The 7724-nt window shown below is 37.3% G+C and overlaps 1 protein-coding gene across 1 annotated transcript in view; it reads right to left on the minus strand.

Moving 5' to 3' along the window:
* The window catches only part of epc1b (enhancer of polycomb homolog 1 (Drosophila) b), a 32515-nt gene extending 27350 nt beyond the window's left edge, over window positions 1-5165 (minus strand). The window contains exons 1-2 of the mRNA XM_023269102.3: window positions 4842-5165; window positions 1033-1128 (exon numbers count right to left, since the gene is read on the minus strand). The gene's annotated coding sequence lies outside the window, so the exon portion shown is untranslated. The remainder of the gene's footprint in view (window positions 1-1032; window positions 1129-4841) is intronic.
* Between the last annotated feature and the right edge of the window lie 2559 nt (window positions 5166-7724).

The raw sequence follows: 7724 nt of genomic DNA on the forward strand, positions 1-7724 counted from the left end.
TTTGTGATAATATTGACTGTTTTTGCAATGACATTTTTGTAATTACTATTTGTTGTAGTGAGCATTTTATTTTAAATACTTTATTTTGAGTGTTTAATTTTTCATCATGACTTTTCTTTGCAATTACTTTCTCTTTTGTAATGACTATTTTTTGCAATAGCTTTGTTCTCTCATTATGCTGCAAATCCAAAGAGCAGCTAAACTACCTTTCATTGTTGTTCAACACTAATAATAAAGATCTATTCTATCCTATTCTAAAAATCAACGACCATGTTTTCTCCCAAATCATAGCTCTTCAGTACAAATTAATTCTGTCCCATTACTTGAAAAAAGACAATGATTGTTAAAATAGGATTAATCAATATAGAATAACAGCCCTTAAATGCCTTAAAAAATCTCAAACTTTTGTTTTATCCCCTCCCATCTTAGCCTACACACAACACAAACAATACAATTCTACTCTTCTGATTGCCTTTATGTTTGTTTCTTTTATTCTTCGGTGGAAAACTACAAGAGCAAAACCTTAAATCAACTACAGGCTGACGCCTTAAATACCACAGAGGTAGCCATTCATGCTAATGGAGCTGAAAGCACTACTGAACCTCATCTATCGCAGGTGATCCTTCAACAAGCCAGTCTGAAAAAAAAAGTTTATTCCAGGTGAGGAGGCTTCACCATGTGAACAATGTCGCCCTCTTCTGGGCTGACTGGCAAAGGAACAAATCACCAACGTATGCTTGTATGTAGTAAAAAAAAAACATTGCATACACAGTTTCTCTCAATAGTTGCATCAAAAACACCACACACCATTATGATTTCCTACATTATTCAATATGGGTGAATCCAGCTGTGCCATACTCTTAATTCTGACCATGCTTATCTCAGTAAACTGGATTGTTTTTCTTCCAGGGTGCTGTAAGATTAGCAAACACATGGGTTTGGAGGTGATAGAGTGCCTATGTAGGGTCTGACTCCTAGAATGGCAATTTATCAACCTCACAATCATATTTTACAACCATTAAAACACCTTACCTGGTGCTGTTGATGACATTGTCTTTATCCAGGGTCCACCCAGGGAAAGTGGGGTTTTCTTTTCATTGCTAAATCCTTATACCGAGCCATGAGGACCTGTAGGCAAATTGACAAAAGCAACAAGTGCGTTCAGTCAAAACATCAGACTTGCTGGACCAGTGCATGAGATTCAAACAAGCAAAAAAATTGAATTCAACTCAGGGTATCCGCTCGGTAATTGAAAGCAGGTTTAGATGAAGTTTAGCTGGGCGGAGCAAAGACAAAACATTTGTCCACCACCTGACCATAATTGTCAGAAGAGCCACCTGGTCTGGCCAATGACCACACAGCTTGCTGTGTTTATGGAGAGTGTCAAAGAGTCCTGTGAATTCCTGTTCAGTGATTTTTATTTATTTTTTAAATCTAAAACCTCCCAACCATCTCACCAATATTAGTTGCATACAAAAGGTGTTTGTTTTTTCTCATGGGGGGATTTGATGCCAATTTAGCGACACGTTCTGGATGACGGTGAAGTTGATGTCATATAATCTGTTTTATTTCAAAAGCAGCTGTCATTACTTTGGCAATGTTAATGAAATAGCTAATTCCACCACCCTGGTCCAGTCTTAACTATCTCAGCAATGCTTACATGCTTTGCTATTTAAGTTTCAATACACATTCATGTTCCCCAGAGGCTGAATCCTCCTGTCTTTAAGAAATCCTGCTACCTTTCCTTGAACACAACCAAAACATGGACTTTTTTTTTTTTTTGTAAAATGTCCAATGAAATCTGGAACAGGTATTTAAGCTCCCCACAGGATAAACCCCGAAGACTTTCAGAATTTTTTTCATCTTCATCTGGAACCACTGGCAAAACGAAGCTTTTAATTATCCAGCGAAACATCTTAGCATCTACTACAAGCTGACATTCACAAGGTTGACCACTCCACTTCATTCTAGTGCTGTTACCGGTTTTGCTTTATTTGAAGATTAATTTAAGGCATTTCTGTCTTTAATGAACAGAAAACAGTGACAGGGCAGACAGGAAATATGGTGAGGAAGTGGAGTAGATGAAGACAGAGACCATGCCAGAATTTTATTGTGACATTGCAGTGCAGTATTACACGATTTAGCTCCCAGGTCAACTTCAGACTTTTAAAATTACTGGTTTTGAATGAAATATATGGAAAACTATAGGATGGACTGCTATGAAATTTGTTAAAGAATGTTTTTGATCCCCAGAGGATGAATTACAATAGCGGCTTTGGCTGTTGACCAAACACCGGCAAAACTAAGGACATTTCTACCAACATCAGCTGTATTTTGTCTTTGGTGCTAATTAATAAATGTTAGCATGCTAACTAAGATAGTATACATTTTAAGTGCGATATCTGAGCATTTTATCATCGTCTTTGTGCACGTTAGCAGGCTGTTTTGACTCACAGAGCTACTAGTGTGACTGTACCTTTGTATGTCTACTGAGGCAAAAGACGTGTCATGTCAAACGGTTTATTAGTCATTTTGGGGACAAACCAAAAACTGCCACTAGAGGAAACCATCTAAGGTTTTAGTTGCACTTGAGACGTTGCTGCACGTGTTTGTTTAACATTTCTACTATAACCTGTCTCTAAAGGAAGTTGTCCTGCTGTATATTCGAGCGAACAATGAATCAGCTGAAATACATTTACATTCATGACCAGGAAGGTGTTGCGATGTGCAAAGCAGTTTTGTGGTCATGGGTGCAGAGGCACATGATACCACAGCAAAGGAAACTGTACTTGAGTATGGACCTGTTGGAAAAATACAACTAGTTTGTATTGTTAAATGGAAACTATTTGTTTTTACCTCATTTATTTATTCCTTAAAGCTCCTTAGCATGCCAACATGATGTGTGATTTAGGCTGCGATTGGTAGTTGTCGATCAGTGCTTCCAAAACCTCACAATGAAAGGTCTTGTTTTGTCCAAAACGCAAAATATATTCAGTTTACTGTCATAGACGAGTACAAACACCAGAAAATATTTAAATTTCAGAGGCTAGAATCACAGAATTTTGCTTAAAGGAATACCCAGTTACAGGAAGTAATAGTGTAATGCGCAGGTACTAATGTATATTTCTGTGCATATGTTACACACAAGACTGATAAATATGTTTTTTTTGTAGATGCTTTTCGACTTTGTTGACATTTTAGACATATGAGCAATTTTCTTGCACACTGGATGAAGGCAAGGGTGTTGCACACAGTATATTTGTTTTTACTTTAGAAAATATCCAATATCTTTGAAAATTCTCTATACTATGTACTTTGCATATTACAAATATTTTTGGCACTTTGCTCAAAAGCTTCAGTATGTTTAAGTGCTTCTGTAATAGTTTTACTGTAATTTTCTGCACACTATCAATGTAGTGTCTATCTATCTATCTATCTATCTATCTATCTATCTATCTATCAGCAATTAGTTGGCAATTAATAGTTAACAACAAATGGATTATTTGTGGCAGCTGTATTTGTGATACATAACCAGGAATACTGTGACACTGTATCTTAGCAATAGTATAGTTCATTTAGACATGTTTACCTGTTTCAATGTCTGGCAGTTGAGCCTCTTGTAACAAGGTCATGGCTGTTTCAAATTAGGCCGCTGGAGCATGTGTGCATGCTCCTGTGTGTTAAAAAGAAACAACACGCCTGCTAAAGTCACTATATAAAGCTGTACCTATTATATTGATTCCTGCTGTATGCTGATATTTAGGCCTTAAAATCCTCTTTTAATAGCAGATAGCAAGAGAAAAAGGCAAATTACTTGAGCCTGAGGACAGAGGCTGTATTGTCCTGTAGTTATGCAAAAATGACAAAGAGCTGGAAGAATTTTTAGCCTCACAAGTTTATGACCTTGACATGTACACTCCTAAAACCCGTAGAAGCACAATGAGACCATCTCAACCTAAAAACAGTACTTGGATACCTCACATACTTTGAGCTAGCTTGCAGAAGTGCCATGTGGGTGGGGTTTGTCCCACAATACTAAAAGAGTTCAGACAATTACAGGGAACCTAATTTAATGGATCAGTCTGGCTGATTGAAGACGTGGTGAATCCTACCTACCCATCTTTAATCCTAAGCAGGCTTTTGCTTAGAATTATTAACTAATAATAATGACAGCACTACAACCACTGCCAGTCACCATGAAGCCGCTCCAATCCGAGCTCCGTCTTCAGGGCCAGGCCACATCTCTGTAAGGTCTTCCCCTGGGTGGGTGTCTTAGGAAGTGGAGGTTAGATAATACAGGAGGATGTGAGGGATATGGTGTGATCCAGACCCGTGCAGGCCAGGGCCAAGCAGTTCCCTGGCAGACCACAGGAGCTGCCTGGCACTGTTTAGCCACACACCCTAAGCCTATGATCACCGATGTTGCATTTCCAACCAACATGATGAAAACCCAAATAAGAAATCATGTGAAAATTAAATTTGAGCCTCTCGTGGCCTCTTTAACTCCGCCTTTAGCTGGTTCTTCTGCCCCCAATTAACCAGATCAGGTTTCCGACATTTTTCCACTAATGTAACAACTACTGAATTAGATTTCTTGTTTAACACAATGAAAAAAATCCCCTCCCTGGTTCAAATCGATCGACATTGCAGTGTGCTTGCTTCGAGGGCTGACAAAGTGACTAGGAACTTGTGGTTTTAGTGCTGAATTGCATCCAGCTGACCAGCCAGGAATTTGATTGCGTGTATGAAATCATCTGATGCCAGAAAACACTAATCACGATGGGCCTCTCTGGCGACCATCGATTCAAGTTCAATCAAACACGGCAGAAAAAAATACTCACCAAAAGTCGACGGCTCGGCTCCCGTCGAGGCTTTAGAGGCAGACGGGGAACATTTCTGCAAGTCAGAAGTTAAAAAAACGACTGTGCAACACGACGCAGCTAGCCGGAGAGGCAGCCAACTAACCCCACGTTAGCCGCGGCTAGTTCTCCTAGTTGGTGTCGGAATTAAACACCGAGCGGCGAGCCGGTGTCCAGGCGGGAGCAGCCGCCGTCCGCTTTATGTCCACCACGTCAAACGGCGTATTTCGGTCGATGAAAAGTCCGTATTTCCCTGTCGATGTGAGGCTGAAACTAGAGAGGTGGAAACCAAAGTGCTACTGTTGGGGGTTAACAACTTTGCTGTAAAACACGCCCTCTGATTGGTCGACTGAGGCCACCAATCACCTGTGGAGAGCAGCTGGGCCCGTGACGTACGCGCCACAGGGGGATGGAGCGACACGTGATTGGCTGATAGGTCACCGAGCTGTTAGCATGTAGCTAATTCACAGGCTAACCTAAGGTCATGCTCCGCACATGTACTAGTTTATACTTTTCTTCTATTACTTCAGTATTATGAATGAGGGGGGTATTTATTTCAATGCTGAACTGCACTGTAATTTTATTTAATTTTTTAGGACAGGACTAGATAAACTTTAGAAATACAGAAGTACAAAAAAAAGATCTAGTAAAGACAATGTATACCTTTCACGTATGACATGATGGAAATATATGTGGATATGTACAATAAACGTATGATGAATATGCATATAGATATGTACAAGTATGAAATAATGATCAGAAACTGATATGTACAAATATAGCGTGATGTATATACACATGGATATTTACAAATATGACAATGAATATACATATAGATATTTCCAAATATAGCATAATGTATAAACAAATGACAATGTACTGGTATGACATAATGATTATAGGTAAAGAGATGTACAGGGATGACATGATGAATTTACATGTGGATCTGTACAAGTATGACATGATGAATATCCATATAGATATGTAGAGGTAAGAATTAATGCACATATGGATAGGTACAATATATGTGAAATGAATATGCATATGGATATAAAACATGATGATTATATGTATGGATATGTACAAGTATTTCATGATGGATTAGGTATCCAGTTTAAGGATACATTTATACATGGTAGTAGTGCTGCATTTCTGTTTTCTGTTTTGTTTCAAAGAGAGAGGACCAGTGTTGACATGGTGTTTGTGCACATGAAGAGCTGCAAGAGAATAGTGTTTTGTTTTGCTGTTAACCTGCAAGAGCTGTAAGATAAAAACAAAGTCATATTTAGTTGTTGAGTGATATGGAGACAAACTCTGTTTCATGATGTTTTTATACTGAAAGAGCTAAAAGGGCAACAAATAGATGTTGTTGTGCTGAAGAAAAAGAATAAATATTTGATTTCAGATATACCACAGCATCATTAGGGCATAAAAAGAAAAAGAAAATAAATCACACAAAATGAAAAGAAACCAAGACCTTTAACTAAGCTAAGTTCAACTGAACTCCTGCCCGTTACATGTTTCCAGTTCGCTTTAATACTTCTGCTTATATACATCCTAAGAAAACCCCAGTAACACCTTGACTGCTCCACATTATCATATACTTATTATCATAGTGTTCAGTCTTTTTTGTACATTTACTTGAGTAGTTTAGTAGCTGTACTCATTTTGGGATTGAAGTTTAGCCGACAAATTGATCTACTCTTCTGGGTAGTGTGAGCAAATAGCGGTTAAAATTTCCTCTTAATTCATAGTTTCTGATGTCGCTGGTGAACAGTTGTCGTATGTTATAAGGGAGTAACTTATTTGCTTTGAACATTATTCAGGCAGTGCTAAAATTCATGAAATCAAAACATTTTTTCATACAATTTTCATTATATCCCACATTATTTACTATCCTTATAGCTTTTTTTTGGTAATATATTTACTGGATATAATGAAGTATTATATGTGTAACTTCATACTTCTTCACAGTAGGTCAACTACGGTACAAACAGTGAGCTGTATAATGTATAAAAAGCTTTTGGATCCAGAATGTTTCTCATCCTCTTACATATTTTATATGAGATTTCCAAAATCACACCTAGAAATTTATTTTCATATACTCTTGCACTGTTATAGTTATTGATCTGAACCACAGAGCTCATTCTATGATTGCCAAACAACAAAAATGTTGTTTCTTTTAGATTGTTTTGGTTAATTTATGTCAAACCACTGTTTTCACAGCTCTTTGTCTAAAATACGCACACCTGTGAAGTCTCATTTAATCATTTGCAATATTTCTTTATCATGTGTGATGTAACTTTAATACCTCAGCATCATTGCCAGTATTACTATTCAACTTTTTCTAGTCTTTAGCTTATTTATTTTTTCAGTATGATATTGTACTTACATCTTTTAAAAAGAACAATGCATTTGTCACGTTCAGTAATCTGGATTTCAGAGCAAATCCTGGCAAAAAGACTTTTCTTTAGAATTAAGAAAGTTATTTTTAACCGCTCTGCTACGTGATGCAGCTCAAGCACATCAGCTCACCTGCCACTCTGCTCAAACATGGTAAACACTGAAATGAGGTCAAAACTGTTCATTCAACCTTCACCTTGACAAACTGTATTTAGATATATCAGGTAAGATTTTTACCAGAGGTGTCTTTAATGCCTTTCTGAATATTTACTATTTTTAAGTGATATTGTTTGTTTTACAATTGAACACACAGCAGATATCATTTGTAATATAAAAATCTTGGGTATCATTCAAAGCAAATCACAGTTTAGCTCAGATTTAGCAGATCACAACAAAGTCTAACATATTTAACTCAGCGTGTTTCAACGAATGACTACAAATAATCAGTTATTATTATTATCA

This window comes from Amphiprion ocellaris, chromosome 10 (assembly GCF_022539595.1).
Source record: "Amphiprion ocellaris isolate individual 3 ecotype Okinawa chromosome 10, ASM2253959v1, whole genome shotgun sequence".
Taxonomy (NCBI): domain Eukaryota; kingdom Metazoa; phylum Chordata; class Actinopteri; family Pomacentridae; genus Amphiprion; species Amphiprion ocellaris.